We start from the raw sequence: 25781 nt of genomic DNA on the forward strand, positions 1-25781 counted from the left end.
ATCAAATTCCATGATTTGTGATTCGTGTTGTAATTTCTTGTCTAGTTATCTTCATTTCCAATTAAATATTATCAGTAAAGTGCATCCTAAGTAAATTAAACCTGGACAAAACTGAAAATAATTTAGTATAATAATTTTACCACATACTTGAGATAAGGGGTAAATATGAGATATCTAGTTAATGGAATTATTTGCAAGGTTTTATGCTCAGTTAAAAGTAAATAGAAGCTAAGAAATGTCAACAAGTCAATAGGAAAGTCAGAATTTTATGGTAAAGAGAACATGTATTTAAGTGGAAAGCTAATACAAGACGTTAAATACACATTTATCTTTTAAATTTAAATAGGAAGCTGTGCTTCTTTTGGGCTATACATTTTAAAAATTCTTACAAGAGAATGCAGACAAAATCTGCCTCAAACAAATGATAAACATAGTCATAAATATGAACAATAAAAGGATTCAAAGATAAAGTTTTCAAATCTAATCACAAAAATGCTGCTAAAATATCTAGTTATTAGAAAACATCATCATGAATGACAGGTAACAAAATATAGTAAACTGAGGGTGGAACATCAAAAATCCACAGGATTTATGAAAACAATTAGAAGCTTTTAAAATAAATAAAAGTTGTTTTCTGGACATTAAGGCATTTATAAGCATAGCTTGATATGAAGGATACTATTCTCGTAAATAAAGCTGATTTAAGACCCTAAATGGATGTGTATACAGGGGGTAGAGTATAAGATGGTTGGAGGGCTGAAGGAAACCATGATGTAAGGTAATTGTACAAAAGAAAAATTACAGTTGAGGGAGGAATGAATAGGCCGAGCCCAGGGGGTGTTCTGAGGAGTGGTCTCTGAGCGATGCCACAATGATGAGGAATGTTACTTTGCGTTTCTCCAAACCCTGAGAATGTGCAACACCGAGTAAACCATAATGTCAACTATGAACTGGATGATTAGGACTTGTCGACGGAGATGCGTCGATGGTAACAAATGAACTCTGGTGGGAGGTGCTGATAACGAGGGAAGAGGGCGTACTGGGCACCTCTGTGCCTTCCCCTCAATATTGTTGTGACCCTGAAACTATTCTAAAAAGTCTTTAAAAAATAAGGAAAGAAAATGTAGGGAGCTTAAATGAAGAATGAAGACTTGCACTTTCTCTTTCCACATTTGTTCTCTGTATCACTTTGGCTCTTCTAAATCTAATGTGCTATTTAAGAGGTTATAGGGGGACTTAAAAACACCAAAACATCACAATTTGGTGATTGTTCCTTTTGTTGTATAGAAGTTTTTATTCAATCCCATTTGGTGATATTTTTGTTGCCTTTGCTCTTGATATTCTATTAAAAAAAATTGGGATGCCAAGGAGTTTTCTCTTCTAGGAGCTTTATGGTATTAGGTCTTATGTTTAGTTTTAAATCCATTTTTAGTTGATTTATGCATATATTGTGAGCTAAGGGTCCAGATCACTCTTTTGATTGTGGATATCAATTTTCCCAGTACCATGTATCAAGGAGACCATCCTTTCCGTATTGTGTATTTCTGGTAATCTTGTCAAAGGATACTTAATCATATATGTGTGAATTTATTTCTCAGATATCTATTCTATTTTTTGGCTATATTTGTCTATTTTTTATGCTACTTCCATACTGTTTTAATTATTATAGCTAGCGAGATGATCATATGACTTTTTCCGTTGGTTCCAATGAGTAGTCTTTTATATTTATAGATTTTTCCATTGAATTACTCTGGCATCTCTGAGATAAATTTCACTTAATCATAGTCTATGAAACATTTCATGTACTGTTGAATTTGGTTGGCTAATATTTTGTTAAGAATTTTCACATCCCTGTTTATTTTTTTAAAGATTTTATTTATTTATTAATGACACACACACAGAGAGAGAGAGAGAGAGAGAGAGAGAGAGAGAGAGAGAGGCAGAGACACAGGCAGAGAGAGAAGCAGGCTCCATGCAGGGAGCCCAACGTGGGACTCGATCCCGGGTCTCCAGGGTCAGGCCCTGGGCCAAAGGCAGACGCCAAACCACTGAGCCACCCGGGGTTACCAACATCCCTGTCTATTAAGAAAATGAAAACTATGTATATTTAGGTTAATTATCCACAGGTAAGGATCTGCTGCTGCTGTCATAGATCTCTATCTTGATGGCGCTACTCACCGGAGCTTTGTAGTGTTAAGGTCTTGATTCTTCATGTTCCTTAAGGTCTACATTGCTCTCTTCACATTTCAAGAAGACGTCCCCAACTTGTCTTTCCTGACTAGCTTCAGGAATAAAAGACTTTTCCTAGTCAGTCCAGCTAGAGACTTTTAGAGTTACTCAGTCTTTTTCTATGGATGCTGAGACCCCCCCCCACCAGGTAGTGTCTTATAGTGATCAAGAAGATAAGTTGTGTACTTTCTCCTCATCCTGCAGCTTAGTAGCTGCTATCTGTAGGGTCTTGCACGAATCCTCTTAAAGGCTCACCCACACCATATGCAGAGGCCTGCGTGCACTCTTACAGCAGTATGCGATTGTCTGCAGTAGTTGGATGTTCCATCTCCTGGAGCCTTTTGCCAGCTTTGCAGGGCCTGCAAGTCAGGCATCTCATTGACATCATGGGCAGGGCCCTTAGTGGGATCTGTGGTTTCTATGGGGGATTTTTGAGTTTCATGCTTATTTGCCATGAAATTTTTTATTTTTTTTATTGCCAAAATTTTTTTAAATTAATTTTTATTGGTGTTCAATTTACCAACATACAGAAAAACACCCAGTGCTCATCCCGTCAAGTGTCCACCTCAGTGCCCGTCACCCATTCCCCTCCAACACCCGCCCTCCTCCCCTTCCACCACCCCTAGTTCATTTCCCCGAGTTAGGAGTCTTTATGTTCTGTCTCCCTTCCTGATATTTCCCAACATTTCTTTTCCCTTCCTTTATATTCCCTTTCACTATTATTTATATTCCCCAAATGAATGAGAACATACAATGTTTGTCCTTCTCCGATTGACTTACTTCACTCAGCACAATACCCTCCAGTTCCATCCACGTTGAAGCAAATGGTGGGTATTTGTCGTTTCTAATGGCTGAGTAATATCCCATTGTATACATAGACCACATCTTCTTTATCCATCATCTTTCGATGGACACCGAGGCTCCTTCCACAGTTTGGCTATTGTGGCCATTGCTAATAGAAACATCGGGGTGCAGGTGTCCTGACGTTTCATTGCATCTGAATCTTCATGCCAGTCTCAGTGATCTGGGTGACGCCAAGCAGAAGCGAGACCCATGGGCATCATTCCACAATGAGGCACGCATCCTTCCTTACTTTCCTCTGTGGGAGAACCATAGCCAGGGGGTCTCTCTTGGCTCCGAGCTGTGCTGCTGCAGGGGAGAATGCTGAAAAAAGAAGCCGTTCTTCTCATCCTCTTCATGGCATCTGTTCTTGATTTTTTTTTCTTCTTTTTGATCCAAGGGGATATAGGAATCTCTTTACTGGACTCTTCAGTTCCCACAGAGATATCCCTATCTCTGCATAGTTGTTAAAATGTATGTTCCTACGTGGACACAAGAGCCGGAAACCTGTATTCCCCATCTGACATCTGTAAGGAGGGAACTGTGATGTTGATGGGAAGCTGTGGGTTCCTGCTGAGCGTGTGTGCCTACCACGTCCTCCCAGCAGAGGCAAGCTATACTTCGGGTGATGGATGGGGGTTTGGCCGTTTGCCTCTTTAAAAACAAAACTCTTTCTGTTATTAAAAAATATCAATAAACTGATTTGTCATTATTAAATGACAAAGGTGATTATTGGGGGACATAATTATAATCTGTCAAAGAAAACTTACTATTCAAGAAGTGATCTGAGGGATAGAGATCAGTGAATAAGTAGACCTGGGGGTTTCCTTTTTCTCTCTTTTTTCTTTTTCCTTTTCTTTTCTTTTTTTGCTATGCTCACTCTCTCTAATAAATAAACACAAGCAGGGAAAGCTGCAGAGGGAGAGGGAGAAGCAAGCTCCCCATTGAGTAGGGAGCACAGTGGTGGGGCTCTATCCCAGGACCCTGGGATCATGACCCAAGGTGAAGGTAGATGCTTAATCAACTGAGCCACCCCGGTGCTCCAACCTGGGGTTTTCTTACAGATAAATCTGATAGAACTTTAACAAAAAGATGGTAATTCTTAATGATATGCATATAAAACATATATACCTAACACACACAACTGTGCGAACACTTTGATGATGAAAAGGATGAAAAAAAGTTGTTTTTAAAGGACACTATTTAAAAAAAAATAATAGATAAATGGAATGTGAGACTAATCATTGCTTATCTGAGTTTTTAATCACCAAAATCAAGTGATAATATTTCATAACTTGGAATAAACACAAAGAATAGCAAAAAGAAAAAAAATCTCTCCTTCTACCCCACCTTTCAAAAAAAGAAAAAAAAATGAAAAGTTATAAAGGAAAAGATGAGAGATTAGAAAAGGAGCCAGGAGACCTTAAAAAGGACCTCCTAGGATTTCTAGATAAGTTAAAAGCTGAAGGAGGAGAAGTAATTATTATGCATAATAAAGAAACTATCTAAACTTAGTAATATATTCAATCTACAGATTAAAGGAGATCAATGAGCCCAGGCTGTTTAACAAATGCCTCAAACACCCTAGACTAATCCTAATAAATTTACTAATTGCCAAGGATAATACAAAAAAAAATTACAGGTTTCCAGATAGAAAGCACAGGTTACCCATTCCAGACAAGTGTTGGACTTAACATCAACATTACACTAACAATTAAAGCGAAACAAATTATATACTACATAAAAAAAAAAAAATGCCAGAGAGCCATTTAATTAAATCTAGCAACCACTTAGGGTAAAATTGTCCAAAAATTGAATAAAACTAATTTAACAAAGAGTCCTCCTGCAAACTAATCACGAAATGTTGAAATCATTGCAAATAAATGGTCTATCATCATTTTGTAGGACGTATTGATCAAAGGGAAGGATATATTTAAGTTGAGGATGTCATCAGTGTTGGAGGAAAAGTCATTAGTACATTAGGTGGAAATCCTGAAGATGAGGCCTGGTTTTCCGGGTAGGAACTCAGATCACGTAGATTGCTGTTGCTTGAATTCATCCCTGAACACTTCTCACCTTGGAGGTACGAGTACAAAGCAGTACCGTGTGGGGGTGAGAAAGCAAAGAGACCTAGTCAAGATTACCACCATTGATCAGTGCTGTTGGAAATTCTAGTTAATCACCTGGAAGGATGCAGCTATTGATAAAATTTGAAAACCATCATCTAGGTCACTGCAAATGTTTTTACATACTTACAATTTATCATAATTTAGAATATTTATTTTAAAGCAATATGATAGGGATCCCTGGGTGGCGCAGCGGTTTGGCGCCTGCTTTTGGCCCAGGGCGCGATCCTGGAGACCCAGGATCGAATCCCACAATCGGGCTCCCAGTGCATGGAGCCTGCTTCTCCCTCTGCCTGTGTCTCTGCCTCTCTCTCTCTCTCTGTGACTATCATAAATAAATAAATAAAATTAAAAAAAAAATAAAGCAATATGATAAAATGGCTAGATAAGGAAATTCAAGATAATCAAAATATCTTTTCCTGTATACCAGCTATGGGAATGAAATGAAACATACCTTAAAAACAAAAAAAAAAAATCCTCCACAGAGATAAGAATCATTTTTGAGTAGTGAACTATAACATAAAGAGAAAATGATGTGTCAACATGATTTCTACTTCAATTTAGTCTTATTCCCATTCTGTATTATACTTGATCTCTACGGATGTGGTCTCTACTTCTCTCATTGCCAGACTCTTTTATTCTAATCAAAGAATCACTGAAAGGACCTTCCAGAACCTAGCACATACTTTTAGGGGTATTTCTATATCACTCTGAGATCTAAGAATATGTAACTTTCTCCTTCATCCCTATCTTGGCATAAACTTTGCATTTTGCAAGATACTCAGTCTTTCACAGTTTGGATTCGCTTCCAATTTTTAAGTGATTTTTTTTCTTTTCAAATATTTTCTGGTCATATCTTTGTCTGATTTTGGTACCAAGATAATTCTAGGCTTGGGATGCCCAGGTAGCTCAGCAGTTGAGCATCTCCCTTGGGCTCAGGCCATGACCCTGGGGTCCTGGGATCGAGTCCCACGTCGGGCTCCCGGCATGGAGCCTGCTTCTCCCTCTGCCTGTGTCTCTGCCTCTCTCTCTCTCTCTTCTCTCATGAATAAATAAATAAAATATTTAAATAAAAAGAAGATAATTCTAGGCTCATAGAATGAGTTAGAAAATATTTCTTTCTACTTTCTGAAAATGAATATAAAGAATTGAATATAAAACTTAAATGTTTGGTGGATCTCAATTCACCAATAAGTCCATTAGGGTCTGGTGGTTCTGTTTTAGATGATCAATTATCATTGCAATTTCATTGATATAGGCCTACTCAGGGGTGCCTGGCTGGCTCAGTTGGTTAAGCATCTGACTCTTGATTTCAGTTCAGGTCATGATCTTGGGGCTGGGAGACTGACCTCCCACTGGGTATGGAGCCAGCCTAAGATTCTCTCCCCCGCAACCCCTGCCCCCACCACTCATACGTGCACACACACACTCTCTCTCTAAAGGAAAAATACTTCTATTCAGATAATATATTTCTTCTTGTTTCAGTTTTGGCATTTGTGTCTTTCAAGGAATTGTGCATTTCTTCTAGGTATTCAAATATGTGAGCATGGAGTTGTTAACAGTATTTGTTATCCTTTTAATGTCCCTAGGATCTGTAGTGATACCCCTATTTAATTATTTAGTAATTTACGTCGTCTTTTTCTAATCCTGGCAAGAGTCATAAATTTTGTTGATCTCATCCAACAACCAGCTTTTGGTTTCATTGATTTTTCCTCTATTACTCTCCTGCTTTAAATTTCACTGGTTTGGGCCCTAATTCTTATTTCTTCTGCTTTCTTTGATTTAATAGGCTCCTCTTGTCCTAGTTCCCTAAAGTAGAAACTTAGATTACTGGTTTTAGATTTTTTCTTCTCAAATATATTAATTCGATGCTAGAAACTTGCCGCTACAAACTGCTTTTTTTTTTTTTTTCTGTTTCCCACACATTTTGGAAAGTTGTGTTCTCATTTTCATTTAGTTCAATATTTTTAAATTTCTCTTGAAATTTTTCTTTAACCCACAGATTATATAGAAATGCTGTTTAATCTCCATGTGTTGAGATTTATCAGTCATCTTTCTATTATTAATTTCTAGTTTAATTTTGCTGTGGTCTGAAAGTGGACATTGTATGATTTCTATTCTCTTAATCCTATTGCGGCACGCCATATGGCCCAGGATGCGGTCTATGTTGGTGAATGTTCTACGTGAGCTTGGGAGGAATGTGTGTTCTGCTATTGTCAGATGAAGTGGTCTGTACGTGTCGATTATATCCATTTCATTGATGATGATGTTGAGTTAAACTATGTTCTTCATGAAGTTTCCAGTGATAATAGTGTGAACTTCAGCTTCTTCCCTTTGCAATGCCAATACTTTTTGCTTCACATAGTTTGCTGGACTGTTGATAGTGTCAGATCCTCTTGGAGAAGTAACCCTTTATTATTATATGTTATATAATTCTATATTATAATATTATATGTTATGTAATGCTCTTTTTTATGCCTGGTAACTTTCCTTCCTTTGAAGTCTGCTTTGTCTGAAATTAATATAGCTACTGTGCTTTCTTCTGTTTAGTGTTCACTGGGTATATTTTCCCCCATCCATTTCCTTTTAAGCTATATGTATCTTGATTTTTTTTTATATTTTATAGAGTTATTTGAGAGACAGAGGGAGAGAGCATGAGCAGAGGAAAGGGGGAGAGGGAGACGGAGAAGGAGACTCCTCTCTGAGCAGGGAGACAAATGGAGGCTTGATCTCAGGCCTCTGGGATCATGACCTGAGTCAAAGGCAGACCCTTAACTGACTGAGCCACCCAGGCGCCCTGTATCTTAATATTTAAGGTGATTTTCTTGTAGACAACATATTGTTGGGTCTTGTTTTTTGATGCATTCTGACAATTTCTGTTTTATAATTGCTGCATTTAGACCATCTATGTTCAAAGTGATTACTGACAAAGCTGGATTTGTATCTATCATAAGTGTTATGTTTTTCTATTTGTTTCCCTGGTTCTTGGTTAATTTTGTCATCTACTCTTGTTCAGACTTGTGTGATTTAAACTTAGCACTTTATATGGTATAATTATTTTTTTTGGAATTATTTGTAATTCCAAAGGTTAAAGTAAGAAATAGTTTCTACAAAGATTATTACTATTTACTTATTCCTGGTACCTGATAAATCTCAGGCAATATTTAATCAATATTAAAGCTTGAATTTCCCTGGATGCCCAAAATTTTAAAATGTTTAACACCGGGGGGGGGGGGGGGCAGGGGGGAGTTTAATTCTGCATTAGAGGCAGTACATTTCTGTAATACTCACATGTTTCCAAATGGACCTTTTTGGGATTCAGCTTATTATGAGATGCACTCTTGTTAAATTTCCCACTTTTAAAAACTCCACACTTTGATTACTGTTTCTCTCACTTCACAATGTTAATAAAGAAAATATAAATTCTCCTAATCACCAAATTCAAGGAGAAAATGGATTTGTAGCCTTTTAATTAAGAGTTCCATATTTTCTTAAGTGTTGTAATTTACCACTGTTGTAACTATTAAAGAAAAATAAGGCATACAAAATTAAAAAGTGATCAAGATAATCAAGTCAGAATAAAAAAATAAAATATACAAATACACAGAATAATTAGATTAAAGGGGAATGGAAATATATACTGCTGAATATTTTTATAGTATATGTTAAATAACATAATGCAATTTAAAGGTAGAAATTAGTTAACCTTAAGCACTAGAAAACACATAAAAGGTAAAAGAGGTATAGCTAACAAGCCAATGGTGAATATAATATACTATACTTAAAAAACAACTGCATTCATTTTAACAAGGCAAAAAAGAAGAAGGAAACAAAAGATAGGACAAATAAAAATAAATATCAAGATGGATGATTAAATCCGGCTATATCAAAGAATTACATTAACTATTATTTTTTTGGCATTCTAATTAAAAGCAAGATTGTCATCTAATTAGAAGTTATGACATATCTATTTGTATGACATCTATAAAAATATACTTTATACATTATGACAATAAAGACAAAAAAAAAAAAAGACCAGAAAATGTCACTATGAGGCAAAGTAAAATTTGGCATAAGGAATGTCACAGTGATAAAGGAGGACATTTCATAATGATCAATATGTGAATTAGCTAAGACATAGCAACCCTAAAACAAAACAAAAAACAAAAATAAGGATCTGTAAGGTTTTGATTATTTCCTGTTAGTACAAATGCCTCAAACTTTTATTAGGATCTTATATACAACATTTTGCTATATTCCAAATTAGTATTCCAAATTAGTAGGCAGATTGTATTATCTCTTTCTATCTTGACCTCCTGTCCTGTATCATATACTTACATATCCTTCCATACTCTAGATGGTTAAAAAAAAACATAAACCAAAAAGCTAGCCAAACTGAAAAATAAACAACAAGTTCCAATTGTAGTCAGTCTTATAATTCTTCTATTTCAGAGACTAGTGTAACATGTGGACAGAAAATTATTAAGAAGACAAAAATGCCTATGAATATTGGCTGATTTGGTTTAACTGGTAACTTTGCATTTGGGAGATGCAGGAAGCATCTGTTTCAGGGTCCTGAGGTTTCCTGGGCTGTATTGAAATCGTTATCATATAACCTGCATTCAGCTTCTATTCTGTATCCCGTTCCTCAGAGTAAGAGTCCTCACGCCTCTGGACGATTCGAGTATGGGCTAACGCGTTATCATGTCTCAGTGGCTAGCTGAAAATGCTGAGAGAACCCAAATATATTTTATCAAATTCCTGACACCTTACACTTCTGGGCTTTCTGTTTCTATGACAGGAAGAAATATTTTCCCAACTATGTGGGGCTTCTGTATCTTGACTCATCAAGTGTTCTTTTACATATTCCACTCCTTACGTTTTGATTTCTTGCAATAGGGTTTCAAATGTAGTTCTAAGAAGTCTGAGGCATACAAACTGAGGCGGGAAATAGTCTCACCACTGCAGGTCTTTATTTGCTAGTACCGTATGGGATGTAAAGGGTCCTGTAACCCCTTTGCTACACTCACAGTCAGTACGCCTGAAAGCATTATTCTCTGTGTCTTGACCTACTGTTACAGCCCATGCTTCTGCTTCTCTCTAGATGACTATTTTTATTAAACTTGTTAAAATTCTACTCCTTTCTTGAAGTTGGCATTGGAAAATATCTTCCTCTGAGGGCATTTTCTGATTCCTTCCCCTGAACTTATTTCCCTCATGAACTATGATTGCATTTATGTACCTTAGCAGTGCTCATTATCAATACCAAGATCTATGTCATTATTGAATCTACCACTGTATTGCCCTCTCCTTGAACGCCGATGAATTGCATATTACATGCGTCATAATGTCTTGCACATAATAGGCCCCCAAAATATGTCAATTTGAATTTATTTGCACTTAAACTTATTCCCTCCTTCTATATAGGTTTGGGCCTGTGCAACCTCTATAAATGCAGCTATATATTCTTAAAATCAAGAATCACTTTATGACTATATGGGAAGACTATATTTACAACCACAAAACAAAACCTTCATGTATGGGATTTACAGGAAAAATAATATTTCCATTTATTGAATAACAGACAACTTATGTTTCCTAGAAAGAAATTATAATGACTGAAAATAATAAAATAGGATTACCACTTTATTTTTATCCATCATTTAAATTAAAAGCAATAGGGAGACAACATACTAAAATGATGTTAAGAGTCTAGTCTTGGAAACTTCACTACTTGGGCTCAAGCCCCACATTTATCATCCACTGTGAATTACCTTGGTTATGTTATTTAACCTGCCTGTGCTCAGGTTTAGTTTTCTTTTAAATTTATATACAATAGCATATGACTCTGACTTATGGAATTGTTGTGAGAATTAAATATGGTGATATTTGTAGTGTTGGCATTGTAAAAATGTTAAAATAAGTAAGTATATGCTATTTTTGTTTTCCACATATGTGTCCTAGTTCGTTTTCTATTGTCTGTCCAAAAGTTGGAGAAGTATAAAGGACATTTTGTTTATGCTGTTTTATATTCGCTATGATCACAGAGGGAAGTGATCCAATTGCATTTTGAAGTGCTTCCAAGGTAATTACCCAACCTAAGAATAAAAACACTCTAGTCAATTGAACATTAGTATTTTCCCTTTATTTTTATGACACTTCAGATCTTGAGACTCTTAGAAAATGTTTCCAAGCTTCTGTTACATTTTACTGTATTGTTGCCATAATTAACCTTTCTCCTTACCTTTAATTTATTGTCTATTCGATTGCTTCTGCTTATTAACATTAGTCTTCTTAAACTGAAGTTTTTATAATTTCATTCCTTTGGCCACCAATTGCTCTCAATAATGCCTGACGGAAGTTCAGCCATTATAGCCTTATCTTCCATTTATCTTTTGATTTCTTTTAGCTTCTTCCTCCCTAACTTACCATATGATCCAAAGTTTTTGGACAAATCCTGGATGCTTTAATCCTATTTCTCTCCTCTTTCCTCAGTTTTGCTATTCTTGGATGCTTGTCCCTAGATATATTTCCCAACACTGTACTAATGGAAAGCGTATGGACTTGAGGGTCGATATCTGGGACTAGATAAGGCCTCTGCAAATAGGTAGCTGTGTGAAGATGGCTGTTTACCCAAGTTGTCTGGGCCTCAGTTAACTGGCTTGTGGTAGGATTAAGTTCTCTAAAGTGTGTAGCTCTCAGGCACATGTACATGCCAGTCAGTGATGCTCTCTTCTTCCGCAGCCAATCCGAATCTCCAGATCCTAGCTTAAATTTCATTTCTGTCAAAGAAACTTCTTTGAGTCATGGAAACTGATTTTCTTTCTCTTTTAAACTTACTTATATCCTTTATTTTACACTTATAGCCTTTTACCTCCCCTAGCTTTGGGAGGTCTTTTTTTGTGTGTATATATTTTGTTTTACTGATACCATTAGTTTGAAAATTACTCAATGGCTCTTACTCATCTGAAAAAAAGACTTTAAGCTATATGTAATTTTTAATTTATTGAAGTTATTTTAGCATTACTTTATCCAACTTATTGTATATTTGAAAAAAAGTCATCTGAAAAAAAGACTTTAAGCTATATGTAATTTTTAATTTATTGAAGTTATTTTAGCATTACTTTATCCAACTTATTGTATATTTGAAAAAAAGTCATCTGAAAAAAAGACTTTAAGCTATATGTAATTTTTAATTTATTGAAGTTATTTTAGCATTACTTTATCCAACTTATTGTATATTTGTTGCCTTTAACTACAAGTTGTAAAAAATTGAAACATATTTTAGAAACACAATTTAATTTTTTCTATGTCGTTTTAAAGGTGAATTTAAAGAGCGAATTTAAAAATACACTAGTTCATTTTGTTTATATTATTATATATTATATAATTATATTTTGCAACAATACATAATTGTGTTAACTGGTACCATATATTTTATGAATAACAAAAAGTAGATCCAAACTTAGGACTAATATGCAGTGGGAGGAGGTCTGACAGACTCAGAAGAAAAAAAAAAAAGAGTATTATAATATTGTCATTATTCAACTTAAATTTTCCACTGAAAATAAAAGTAATTGAATTAGCCAATGCATGTCCAAATGTATTTCTGTGTGCATACTTATTTTAAATTATTTGCTTTCAAATACACGTACTACTCAGAAAGAGAAAAGCAGCACTGGCATTTAGGAAGTAGCCCCGTATGCTTAGCTAGGTCTTTTGTTCTAGTTTGGATATAAAAAAAAAAAAAATTCACAGGTTATCAATATTAAACAAGACTCTTCTGCAACAATGATGGCTCAAGACAAAAACAAGATCATTCTGTAATTATACATGAATGTAGGTAAAGCACGAGCGTTGTCCAATCACACAGATGGCCAAACATACTTCTATCCTGGCTAATATAAGTGACCATGGTTTCTTACCAAATAAAGCTTTGGCCTAGACCTAGTCTTTTTCTAGATAGATTTGTTTTTTTGTTTTGTTTTGTTTTGAGATAGATTTGTTAAAAACGAATCATATAAATACCTGACTTCCTCAGAACATTTAATTAAAGCAAGTCTCACTTTCTTAAATATTACAAAAAATGAAATGACTAAACACAAACCCAAATCCTATAATTCTTCTCTAACAACCCCTTACTTAAAATGCCCCCAATACCTCCTGGTGCCAGTTTGTCGAGACTCCAGTGAACTATTCACATTGGCTGTATATGGAAATGTCTCTTCAGCTATGTGACTCCAAGGCAGCTGCTGCCGATGCTTTTTCCTCTTCTGCCCCCTTCTCTCCTGCTCCCTCCCCTGCTGCCTCTCACTGGATAAGAGCCACGGTTTTCATTTGTTCATTTCTTGAACTTGAAGTATTTCTCAATGGTATCCTTGGCCTGCGACTCTTTGCCATGATCCTTGGTTATCACACAAACGCAACTAACCACTTGCAGTATTTTTCCCTCTATGTCAGTTTTATGGAACCCTGCCTATTCCTCTAGTTTCTTGTTATCAACCTTGATGGGTTTGTGCTGAACTGATGTTCAAGGGCCACACAAAGGGCCACCACCACTTTGGCATACATAGGCTCCTTACCGATGGATGCAAACACACAAAGATGGACTTGACGCTTGTCTAAAGCTGGGGCAGCTTTGTAAATTCCATGTCCTAGGCCATCATGGAAAAGAGCAATCTTTACCACCTCTTACAAAGTAGCATAAATGTCCATTATAGCCCCAACAACAATGTCTTCCTCAGCATTAGAGGATCTTTATTCTGTTGCCAGCTGTGACAGGCTTTCAATCCTTGTTAAAGTCCATGTGCTTAGAAAGTGATGCCATGTTGGTGAATTATTTCTCACCCAGTCTTGTATTCAGCTGTCTTGATCAACCAATCCCAGGGCTGTTTCTCTGCCAGCTTATTTTTGCAACCCCTTCAATATATGGTTTATTTTCTCCTTTTCTGAGACCAGCAAATGCCAATCTAAATTATGACAGTATTTAATCCTAATTATAATCCACAGTAGGAGAGGACAGACACCATCTTTTAATGGAGCATGCATTGCCTTGCAGAGCCAATGTCCTCACGTAGACCATTTCAGATGTCCTTTCCCCATATTTCAGTGTCCCAGGCACTAACATTAGCATGACAGATCTATTTTGGCTTCACATTCAAATGTCTGTAGCTCTGTGACGTTATTGCCTTTTCAAATTGTTGCCCCACTGTGACTACTCTTCTAATGAAGGAGAGTGTAGAGAAATGCAACTGATTTTTGTATAATTATATTTTATTTCTTTTTCATGTCTGATTGCTATGGTGAGGACTTCCAGTACTATATTGAAAAAAAGGTGGCAAGAGAGGATACTCTTGTCTTGTTCTTGATCTTAGAGGAAAAGCCTAGTTTTTTTCACCATTGACTATGATGTTGGCTGTAGGTTTTTCATATATGACCTTTATTACATTAAGGTGTGTGTCCACTAAGCCTACTTTGCTGAAAGTTTTTCTCATGAATGGATATGATATTTTGTCAAGTACCTTTTTTGCACCTATTGAAATGTTTATACATTTTTTTATTGTAGAGAGTTGATGTTATGTGTCATGTTGATTGATTTGTGAATATCAAACCGTCTTTGCATCACTGGATTAAATTCCATTTGATCATGGTAAATAATTTTTAAGGTATTGTTTGATTCAGTTTGTTAATATTTTGTTGAGATCTTATGCATCCATGCTTATCAGTAGTATTTATTTGTTTGCTTCTGCATTTTGTAGTATTCTCTTCTAGTTTTTGTATCAGGGTAGTGCTGGCCTCATGAAGTGAATTTGGATGGTTTCCTTTGCATTCTCTTTTTTGAAATACTTTGAGAAGACAGGGTATTAACTCTTCTTTAACTGTTTGGTACAATTAATCTTTAAAATTACCTGGTCCTGGACTTTTATTTGTTGGTAGTTTGCTTTTTACTAACTCAAGTTCATTGCTAATAATAGTCTGATAAAGTTTTCTATTTCTTTATAATTAAATCTTAAGATGTTTACATTCATGTATTTTTTATTTGAAATAAAGTAAGTTAATGTGTAGTGTAGCATTGGTTTCATGAGTAGAATTTAGTGGTTCCTCATTTAACATATAACACCTAGTGTTCTTCCCAACAAGTCTCCTCCTAATGCCCATCAACCATTTAGACCATCTTCCCACCCACCTCCTCTTCAGAAACCCTCAGTTTTTCTCCATAGTTAAGAGTCTCCTTTGGTTTGCCTCCTATTTTTCTTATTTTATCTCCATTCCCTTTCCTATGTTCTTCGGTTTTGTTTCTTAAATTCCGCGTGTAAGTAAAAAATGTATTTGTCTTTCTCTGGTTGACTTAGTTTGCTTAGCATTATAAACTCTATTTCCATCCACATTGTTGCAAATGGCAATACTTCATTCTTTTTGATTGCTGAGTAATATTCCATTGAATACATATATCACTTTTTTTTAATCCACTCATCAGTTGGTGACATTCAGGCTCTTTCCATAGACTGGAAATAATGCTACTATAAACATTGGGCTGCATGTGTCCCTCTGAATTAGCATTTTTATATCCTTTGGATAAATATATAGTAGTGAAAGTTCTGGGTTATAAAGTAGTTCTATTTTTAAATTTTGAGGAACCTCCATGGTGTTATCCAGAGTGGCTGCACCAGTTTGCAACCCACCAACAGTACAGAAGCAATCTCCCTTCTCCACATCTTGGCCAACACCTGTTGTTTCCTGCATTGTTAGTTTTAGTACTTATAGATTTTGCTATTAACAGTTTATCCTACACGTCATTGGCAAATATCTTCTCCTGTTCTGTTGCTTGCCTTTTACTTTTGTTCATTGTCATCTTTACCATGCAGAAGCTTTTTATATTGATGAGGTCATTCTTGCTTTTGATCCCCTTGCCTAAAGAGACATGTCTAGTAAGAAGTGGCTGCAGCTGAGGCCAAAGAAATTACTGTTGTACTCTCCTCTAGGATTTTGATAGTTTCCTTTCTGACATTTAGGTTTTCCATCTATTTTGAATATGTTTTTGTGTATTATGTAAGAGAGTGGTCCAAGTTCATTATTCTCTGTTGTTGTTCAGTTTTCGCTGTTGTTGTTGTTCAGTTTCCCAACTGAAGTTTTCTCTTCAGTTGTTGAAGAGATTATCTTTAATCCATTGGCTATTCCTCTCTGCTTTGTTGAAGATTAGTTGACCATAGAGTTGAGGATCTACTTCTGGATTCCCTATTCTGATCCATTTATCTATATGTCTGTTTTTGTACCAGTACCACACTGTCTTGATGATTACAGGTTTGTAATACAGCTTGAAGTCTCGGGTTGTAATATCTCCCACTTTAGTTTGCTTTTTCAACATTACGTTGGCTATTCAGAGTCTTCTCTGGTTTTAGAATGATTTGTTTTACTTCTGTGAAAAATGCTGGTGGTTTTTCGATAAGGATCACATTATATGCATAGATTTCTCTGGGTAGTATAGACATTTTAACAGTGTTTGTCCTTCCAATCCATAAGCATGGAATGTTTTCCCACTCTGTGTCTTCTTCAATTCATTTCATAAGTATTCTATAGTTTTCAGAGTATGGATCTTTTACCTCTTTATTGGGTTTATTCCTGGATGTCTTGAAGTTTTGAGTACAATTGTAAATGGGACTGAGTCTTTGATTTCTTCTTATGTTGTTTATTATTGGTGTAGAGAAATGCAACATATTTCTGTACATTGATTCTGTATCCCACAACTTTACTGAATTCATGTAGCAGTTGTAGCAATGTTTTTGGTGGAGTCTTTCAGATTTTTTGATAGTATCATGTTTTCCATGAAGAGTGAAAGTTTGACTTCTTCCTTACCAATTTAAATGCCTTCTATTTCTTTTAGTTTTCTGATTGCTAAAGCTAAGATTTCCAGTACTGTGTTGAACAAAAGTGGTGAGAGTGCACATCCCTGTTCTATTCCTGACCTTACGGGGAAAGGCTCTCAGGTTTTCTCTAATGATTATAATATTCTATGTGGGTCTTTCCTACACAGCCTTTAATGATGTTGAGATATGTTCTTTCTACCCCTACTTTCTTGAGTTTTTTTTTTTTTATCAAGAATGGATGCTGTATTTTGTAAAATGCTTTTTCTGCATCTATTGAGAGGTTTCTATTGTTTTTATCCTTTCTTTTATTAATGTGGTGTATCATGTTGATTGATGTGTGGAGAATGAACCATCCCTGAAACCCTGGAATAAATTTCACTTGGTCATGGTGAATAATCCTTTTAATGTACTGTTAGATTTGATTAGCTAGTATCCTGTTGAGAATTTTTTCATGTTTTCCATTTCCATAAGGGATAATAGTCTGTAATTCTACCCCTTTTTTTGGGGGGGGGTGGTCTTTGTCTAGGTTTGGCATCAAGATTATGCTGGCCTTATAGAATAAGTTTGGAAGTTTTCCTTCCAGGTCATTTTTGTGGAACAGCTTCAGAAGTATTAATTCTTTTTTTTTCCTTTTTTATTTTTGAAGATTTTATTTTTTTGAGAGAGAGAGAGAGACATATATAGAGAGACAGAGGACACACAAGTGGAGTGAGGGGTAATAAAGAAGCAGACGCCCCACTGATCAGGGAGGCCAAGTCAGGGCTCAATCTCAGGACCCTGAGGTCATGACCTGAGCTGAAGGCAGACCCCCTAACTGACTGAGTCACCCAGGCGCCCCTTCAATCTTCTTAAATGTTTGATAGAATTCCCCATGGAAGCCATCTGGCCCTGGACTCTTATTTGTTGGGAGATTTTTGATTACTGACTCAATTTCTTTGCTGGTTATGGATCTGTTAAAATTTTCTATTTCTTCCTATTTCAGTTTTGGTAGTTTATGTTTCTATGAATTTATCCATTTCTTCCTGATTGCCCTATTTACTGGCACACAATTGCTCATAATATTTTCTTATAATTGTTTGTATTTCTTCAGTGTTGGTTGTGATCTCTCCTCTTTTATTCATGATTTTATTTATTTGGATCCTTTCTCTTTTCTTTTTGATAAATCTGGCCAGAGGGTTATCAATTTCAATTCTTTCAAAAAATCAGCTTCTATTTTTTTTTTCTCAGCTTCTACTTTCATTGATATGTTCTAAAGATTTTTTTTTAATTTTCTATATCCTTTATTTCTGCTCTAATATTTATTATCTCCCTTCTCCTTCTGGATTTAGGATTTATTTGCTGTTCTTTTTCCAGCTCCTCTAGTTTGTATATTTGAGGCTTTTCTTGTTCCTTGAGAAATGCCTGTATTGCTATATACTTCCCTCTTAGGACTGCCTTTGCTGTATTTCATAGCTTTGGACTGTTGTGTTTTCACTTTCATTTGCTATCTTGCATTTAAAAAAAATGTCTTCTTTAATTTCCTGGTTAATGCATTTATTCTTTAGTAGGATGTTCTTTAACCTCCATATATTTCTGGTCCTTCCAAATTTTTTCTTATGGTTAATTTCAAGTTTCATAGCATTGTGGTCTGAGGCCTTATTTGTGACCCACTATGTGATCTATTCTGGAGAATGTTTTTTTGGGGGGGTTGTTTTGTTTTTGTTTTTGTTTTCTGGAGAATGTTTTATGTGCGCTTGAGAAGAATGTGTATTCTACTACTTTAGGATTAAATGCTCTGAATATATGTGAAGTCCATCTGGTAAGTGCGTCATTCAAAGCCCTCGTTTCTTTGTTGGTCTTCTGCTTAGATGATCTGTCTGTTGCCGTGAGTGGGGTGTTAAAGTCCCCTACTATTACTGTATTAGTATCAATGCATTTCTTTAATTTTGTTATTAATTGATTTATATACTTGGCTGCTCCCAAGTTGGGGGCATAAATATTTACAACCGTTGGATCTTTTTGGTGGATAGAAACCTTTAATATGATATAGTGCCTTTCTTCATCTCTTATTACAGCCTTTGATTTAAAATATAGTTTCTTCAGATATACGGATGGCTACTCCAGTTTTCTTTTGATGTCCATTAGCTTGAAAAATGGTTCTTCACTGCTTCACTCTCAATCTGGAGGTGTCTTTGGGTTAAAAATGTCTCTTGTAAGCAGTATATTGATGGGTCTTCTTTTAATCCATTCTGATACCCTGTATCTTTTGATTGGAGCATTTACATTCAGAGTAAGGGGATCCCTGGGTGGCGCAGCAGTTTAGTGCCTGCCTTTGGCCCAGGGCGCGATCCTGGAGACACGGGATCAAATCCCACGTCGGGCTCCCAGTGCATGGAGCCTGCTTCTCCCTCTGCCTATGTCTCTGCCTCTCTCTCTCTCTCTCTCTCTCAGTCTCACTCTCTGTGTGACTATCATAAATAAATAAAAATTAAAAAATTAAATAAAAAAATACATTCAGAGTAAGGTTTGGTAGATATGAATTTAGTGCCATTGTATTACCCGTAAGATCACTGTCTCTGTAGATTGTCTCTGTTCCTTTATGGTCTTTTTTTTTTTTTTTTTTTTTTGGTGTTTCTTTCCCACTCAAAGGTTCTTTTTAATATTTCTTGCAGAGCCTGTTTAGTGTTCACAAACTCCTTCAGTTTTTGCTTGTCCTAGAAACTATTTCTCATTCTATTCTGAATGACAGCCTTGCTGGACACAGTATCCTGGGCTGCAAAGTTTTCCCTTTTAGCACATTGAGCATCTCATGCCACTCCTTCCTGGCCTATTTTCTGTTTACAGGTCTGCTGCTAATCTTATGTGTCTGTTCTTTTAGGTTAAGGACATTTTGTCCCTACCTGCCTTTATATTTCTCTATCTTTGAATTTTGCAAGTTGTGATATATGTCTGGGTGTTGACCTGTTTTCTGTTGATTTGAGGGGAGTTCTCTGGTCCTCTTGGACTTGATTGCCTGTTTCCTTTCCAAGATAGGGGCGTTTTCAGCTATAATTTGTTCAAGTAAAACCTATTGTCCCCTTTTCCCCACTCATATTCTGGGACTTCTGTGATATGGATATTATTTTGCTTTGTGGAATCACTGAGTTCCCTAAGTCTCTATTTGTGACTAATAGTTTTCTTTCCCTCTTCTTTTCACCTTAATTATTTATTTTCTATATCCTATTTGTTCTTCTGCTTCTTTCATTCTCATTATGATTATATCCAGTCAGTTTTGTGCCTCAGAGCATTTTTTTGGCCTATTTTTTAGGTCTTTTATCTCCATAGTCAGGGTTTCTCTTGTATCTTATATGCTTCTTTCAAGCCCAGTTAGTATTCTTATGACTTGTTCTAAATTCTTGCTCAGATATATTCCTTATATGTCTTTTGAGCAAATCCCTGGCTGTGATTTCTTCTTGATCTTTTTATGGACAATCCCTCCATCTTGTCATTATGTCTAGGTTTCTGTCTTTTGTATTTTATGAAAACTTGTTATGTTTCCTGCTCTTGAGAGTAATACTGTGTTAAGAAGTGGTCCTACATTATCCAGGTCCTGGACTTCAGGAAGTATTTTTGATGCTCTCTGCTATGTTGCTTTGTCTGCTCTTTCCCACAGGTCAGTTCTTTGCAGAGTTCCTGCTTGCTTGCAGTGGGGAATGTTTAGAAATTTTAAATTGATTGCTTTGATTTGTTTGTTAGGAGAAGTCTGATTTAAATAATAATAATAATAATAATAATAATAATAATAATAATGCCAATCCAAGAAAAAGAAAAGGGACAAAAGAGGAAACAAACAGACCCACCACAAACTATAAGCCTGATTCCAGAGGAAGAAAAATTAAAAATAAATAAATAAAATAATTCAAAAAATGCAAAATAAAGAAAGGAAAGAAAATAAAACCTGGTCCTATTCCACCAATCACATTTCTGAAGCTGAGGCTTTGAAGCACTCTCTGATCAGTAGACTTGGTACATGTGGGGGACCTGTTTTGGTCTTCTGAGAGAGAAGCCAGCTGCACGGGCTCACAGGCAGCCCTGCCCTAGAAAAGATGGTCTTGCAGGGTGCAGGGGGCTAGGGTTTGGCATAAGTGACTCCAGCCTCCACTGAAGGCACTGACCCTGCAGTGGGCAGTGAAAGGAGGGATGAGGAAGATGGCATCACCCCACCCTGTCGTCTCCAGAGAGTGGAACTAGGAGCTGCTGCTCTTTAGGCGGCCCTAGAAGGAAAGTAAACCATCCTCCCTCCTTTGTGTCCTGGCTTTTATCAGCTGCCTGCCCTCAAGGTATCTGTGTCTGGGCTGTTGGCCCACCCAGAGCCATAGTTCTATGTTTTATCTCTGCCTGATGGCTGGGATTCAAAACTCCAGAATCTTAAAGGACCCACAAGATGTGGACCCACTCCCCTCCTCAAGAGGAGAGTTTCACAGTGCTGTGCCAGGCCCCACTATGTCCCCAAAAAGCAGCCCCACAGTTGCCCAGGTGCCTGGAGTCCTGGTGCAGCACAGCAAAAAGCTTTTGCCAGTTATCTGCCCTCAGCATACTCCTCTGTCTTCTGCTGTTGAACGGCCACTCAGGGACGCCCGGTGCACCTTTTGTTCTTGCAGAGGCAATAACCTCTCTCTAAATCTGCTCCAGGAAGGGAAATATTCTCTCCCAGTGTGACCCAGGGCGCCCCACACCATAGCGTCTTGCACAAACGCTATAGGTTGTTCTCTCTCCCCTTCTCCCCCTCTCTCCCGGACCTCTCCCTGTGAAAAGGTCTTTCCCTCTGCAGCTCCATGGCTTTTCTCTCCCCCAATCACATTTCTGAACCTTGCATCTGCCTCAATCTCTCCTCTCAAATTGTGCAGATTGCTTTCTTAATCCTCAGATTGATTTTTGTTAAAAGCGATTTGATGTTGATCTAGCTGCGTTTGTGGGACAAGGCGAGCTCAGGGTCCCCCCCACTATTTTGTCATCTTAATTCCTCCCTGCCTTGAGTAGTTTCTAAGAATTTATCATTTCTTCTAAGTAGTCCAAATTTGTTGACCTATAATTCTTCATAAAATTCTCATATAATCCTTTGTATTTCTGTGGTGGTTGTTATTTCTCTTTCTGATTTTGAGTTCTCTCTCTCTCTCTCTCTCTCTCTCTCTTTTGGAGGAGTCTAATGGTTTATCATATATTTTAAAATTTATTTGTGAGAGAGAGAATGAGTAGGAAGGGACAGGGAAAAACAGACTCCCCACTGAGTAGGGAGCCTGATGTGGGGCTTGATCCCAGGAGCTGGGATCATGACCTGAGCCAAAGACAGCTGTTTAATGGACTGAGACACCCAAATGCCCCAGTGGTTTGCCATTTTTGTTGACCTTTTCAAAGAATAAGTTCCTGGTTTCACTGATCTGTTCTATTGGGTTTTTTAGTCTTGATTTCATGTGTTTTTTTTTTTTTTTTTTCTGATTTAATCCTTACTATTTCCTTTCTTCTGCTGGTTTTAGGTTTTGTACTTTTTCTAGCTCCTTTAAGTGTAAGGTCAGGTTGCTTTATTGGAGGTTTTATTTGCTTCTTGACACAAGCCTGTATTGCTATAATCTTTCCTCTTAAGTACAGCTTTTGCTACATGCCAAAGATTTTGGGTCCTTGGGATTTTATTTATTTATTTATTTATTTATTTATTTATTTATTTATGTCTCCATTTATTTTTTTATTTCCTTTTTGATTTTTTATTTGACCCATTTATTGTTTAGTAGTGTGTTATTTAACCTCTGCATATTAATGTTCTTTCCAGATTTTTTTTTCTTAGGGTTGATTTCTTGTTTTGTAGCATTGTGGTTTGAATAGATGCATGGTGTAAATTCAGTCTTTTGAATTTGTTGAGACTAGTTTTGTGACCTAACATGTTGTCTGTTCTGGAGAATGTTTCATGTGCGCTTAAAAAGAATGTGTATTTTGCATTTTTGTGATGAGATGGTCTGAATATATCTGTTAAGTTGATACATTGTTTCCTTGTTGATTTTTCTCTCTGGATGATCTATCCCTTGATGTAAGTGGGATGTTCAACTCCCCTGTGATTATTGTACTACTACTTATTACTCCCTTTATGTTTGTTAATAGCTACTTTATGTATTGGGTGCTCCCATGTTGCGTGCACAAATATTTTGTTTTTTGTTCTTGTTGGATTGTTCCCTTTCTGACTATATAGTGTGTCCTCCTTTGTGTTGTTACAGTCATTGTTTTAACACTTTTTTTTCAACATAATATTGCTGCCTCAGCTTTCTTTTCATTTTCATGTACGTGATAAATGTTTTTCATGTAAACATCTCTTCACTTTAAATCTCAATGTGTCTTTAAGTATGAAAGTGACTTCTTAGCAGCACAAAAATGGGTTTTTCTTTTTTACCCATTCAGTCCCCCTATGTCTTTTGATTGGAGAATTTAGTCCATTTACTTTCAAAATAATTATTGATAGTTTTGTACTTATTGCCATTTTATTACTCATTTATGGTTATTTTTGTAGTTCTTCCCTCTTACTTTCTTTTCTTAATTTCTTGCTGTGTGAGTTGATGGCCCTCTTTAGTGAAGGGTTTAAATTCCTTTCTTTTTATTTTTTCATATCTCTGACAGGCTTTTGATTTGTGGCTATCACTAGGCTTGTATATAATATCCTATGCATATAGTAGTCTATACTAGATTGATGGTTAAGTTTGAACCCATCCTAAAAGCACTAAAATTTTACTCCACCCTCCCCTCATGTTTCATATATATGGTGTCATACTTTACATCCTAGTTTTAAAATTGAAAATACAGGTCTTTATAGACTCTGAATATACAGATTTTGTACCACCTTGGTTAAATTTATTTATGATATTATATATTTTTTTGAGATTTTATTTATTTATTCATGAGAGAGAGGCAGAGACACAGACAGAGGGAGAAGCAGACTCCATGCAGGGACCCCGACATGGGACTCAGTCCCGGGTCTCCAGGATGATACCCTGGGTGAAAGGGGGAGCTAAACCACTGAGCCACCGGGGCTGCCCTATTTTATTGTTTTTGATGCTACTGTAATTAGAATGGCTTTTTAAATTTCTATTTTAGATCATTGTTAGTATATAGATATGCAAATGATTTTTATATATTGATTTTGCGTTTTGCAACTTTACCGAATCACTTATTCTTAAAGTTTTTGGTAATATCTTAATGGTTTTATATATTTTCTATGTATAGATCATGTCCTCTACAAATAGATGTAATTCTACTACTTCCCTCTTTATTAGATACCTTTTATTTCTTTTTGGTGACTAATTGCTTTGGCTAGGACTTCCAATACTACGTTAAATAAAAATGACAAGAGTGGGCCTCCTTGCCTTACTACTGATCTTAGAAAAAAGGCTTTAACTTTACGGTTGAGTATGATGTTATATGTTGATTTGTCATAGACAGTATTGAGTTGAAATTTTTTTTTCTACACTAATTTGTTGAAAGTTTTTCATCAGAATGGATGTTGAGTTTTATTAAATGCTTTTCTACATGTATCCAGATGATCAAAGTATCATATTTATTGATTTGCATATTGTTGAATCATCTTTGCATCCTGAGGAGTTCTACTTTATCATGGTGGATGACCTTTGAATGTGCCCTTGAACATGGTTTGCTAGTTGTTGCTGCTGTTGTTTTCCTCTATTGAGATTTTTTCCATCAGTTTTCATTAGGAATATTGGACTGTAATTTTCTTTTCCTGTAATGTCCTTATCTGGCTTGATATTAGGCTAGCGTTGGCCTGGTTAAATGAATTTGGAAGTGTTTCTTTGGTGGGTCATGCTTCCTTGCTTTTGTGTGTGTCAGTGATGCTTTTGAGTTGATGTCGATATATTTGAGAAATCATTCATATCTCCCAGTCTTTCAGATAGGCTTTGTTGGGGAAATGCTTTCCCTTGAAGGTGTCTGTGCAGGCAGTAGCTGGCTGAGTATACCATCTCTAATTTCTGATTTGCCACAGCATCATATGTCCACATCCTGCAACTCCAACTAACTTCAATGTTGGCAGAGACTATAGTGGTCTTCTGTGAACAAGAATGCTGGGGTCCTGAGTGTGGCAATGCTGGCCAGGACTATGGAGTTCCTCAAAGGCCAAGAGTGCTGGGTTCTTTCATTCATATTTACACTTTGGAGGAAGTCCTAGGCAAGGCAAATCCCTCTTGATTTCAGGTCTAGTGCACTGACACTTAGGGTGGCAGTGGTGTCAGGGTCCTGGATCAGGCATATGTAAATCTAACAGTACCTCAGTCCTTCATCACAGATACACTTGCTGCAGCAGTGGTGCTTAGGTCAGGAGACTAAGCATGTGCAAATGTCCTATGGAACCAGAGCATGGTGTTCTTTGCAGGGACTCCATTGAAGGAGCAAGCTCTGGCATGATGGAACATGGTGGTGCTCGGTCCCAGTGGTCAAGTTGCAGTAACAGCATATCTAGGGGATGATGAGTCAATGACCCAACTCTGGCCCCAGGGGTAGTAGCAAAATTGCCACTAAATCTATATGTTAGGAACTAGGGGGTGGAGTGCAGAGATTTGATGCCATGGCCTCAATAATGATGGTCAAAACCCTGACCAGAAATCCAGGGAAAGGGTACGGGGCAGCAGTAATGTAGCTTTGGCAATATTGGATCCAAAGGTGAGACTTGGGACCCAGCAGTGGGGCTCAGAACAGTAATAGCTCTGCGCCTATA

The 25781-nt window shown here is 36.6% G+C and overlaps 1 pseudogene; it reads right to left on the reverse strand.

The window, feature by feature from the left end:
• Positions 1-13536: 13536 nt before the first annotated feature.
• Positions 13537-25781, reverse strand: part of LOC112926910 (small ribosomal subunit protein eS12-like) — a 35486-nt pseudogene continuing 23241 nt past the window's right edge.

Source organism: Vulpes vulpes, chromosome 10 (assembly GCF_048418805.1).
Source record: "Vulpes vulpes isolate BD-2025 chromosome 10, VulVul3, whole genome shotgun sequence".
In the NCBI taxonomy this organism is placed as follows: Eukaryota; Metazoa; Chordata; class Mammalia; order Carnivora; family Canidae; genus Vulpes; species Vulpes vulpes.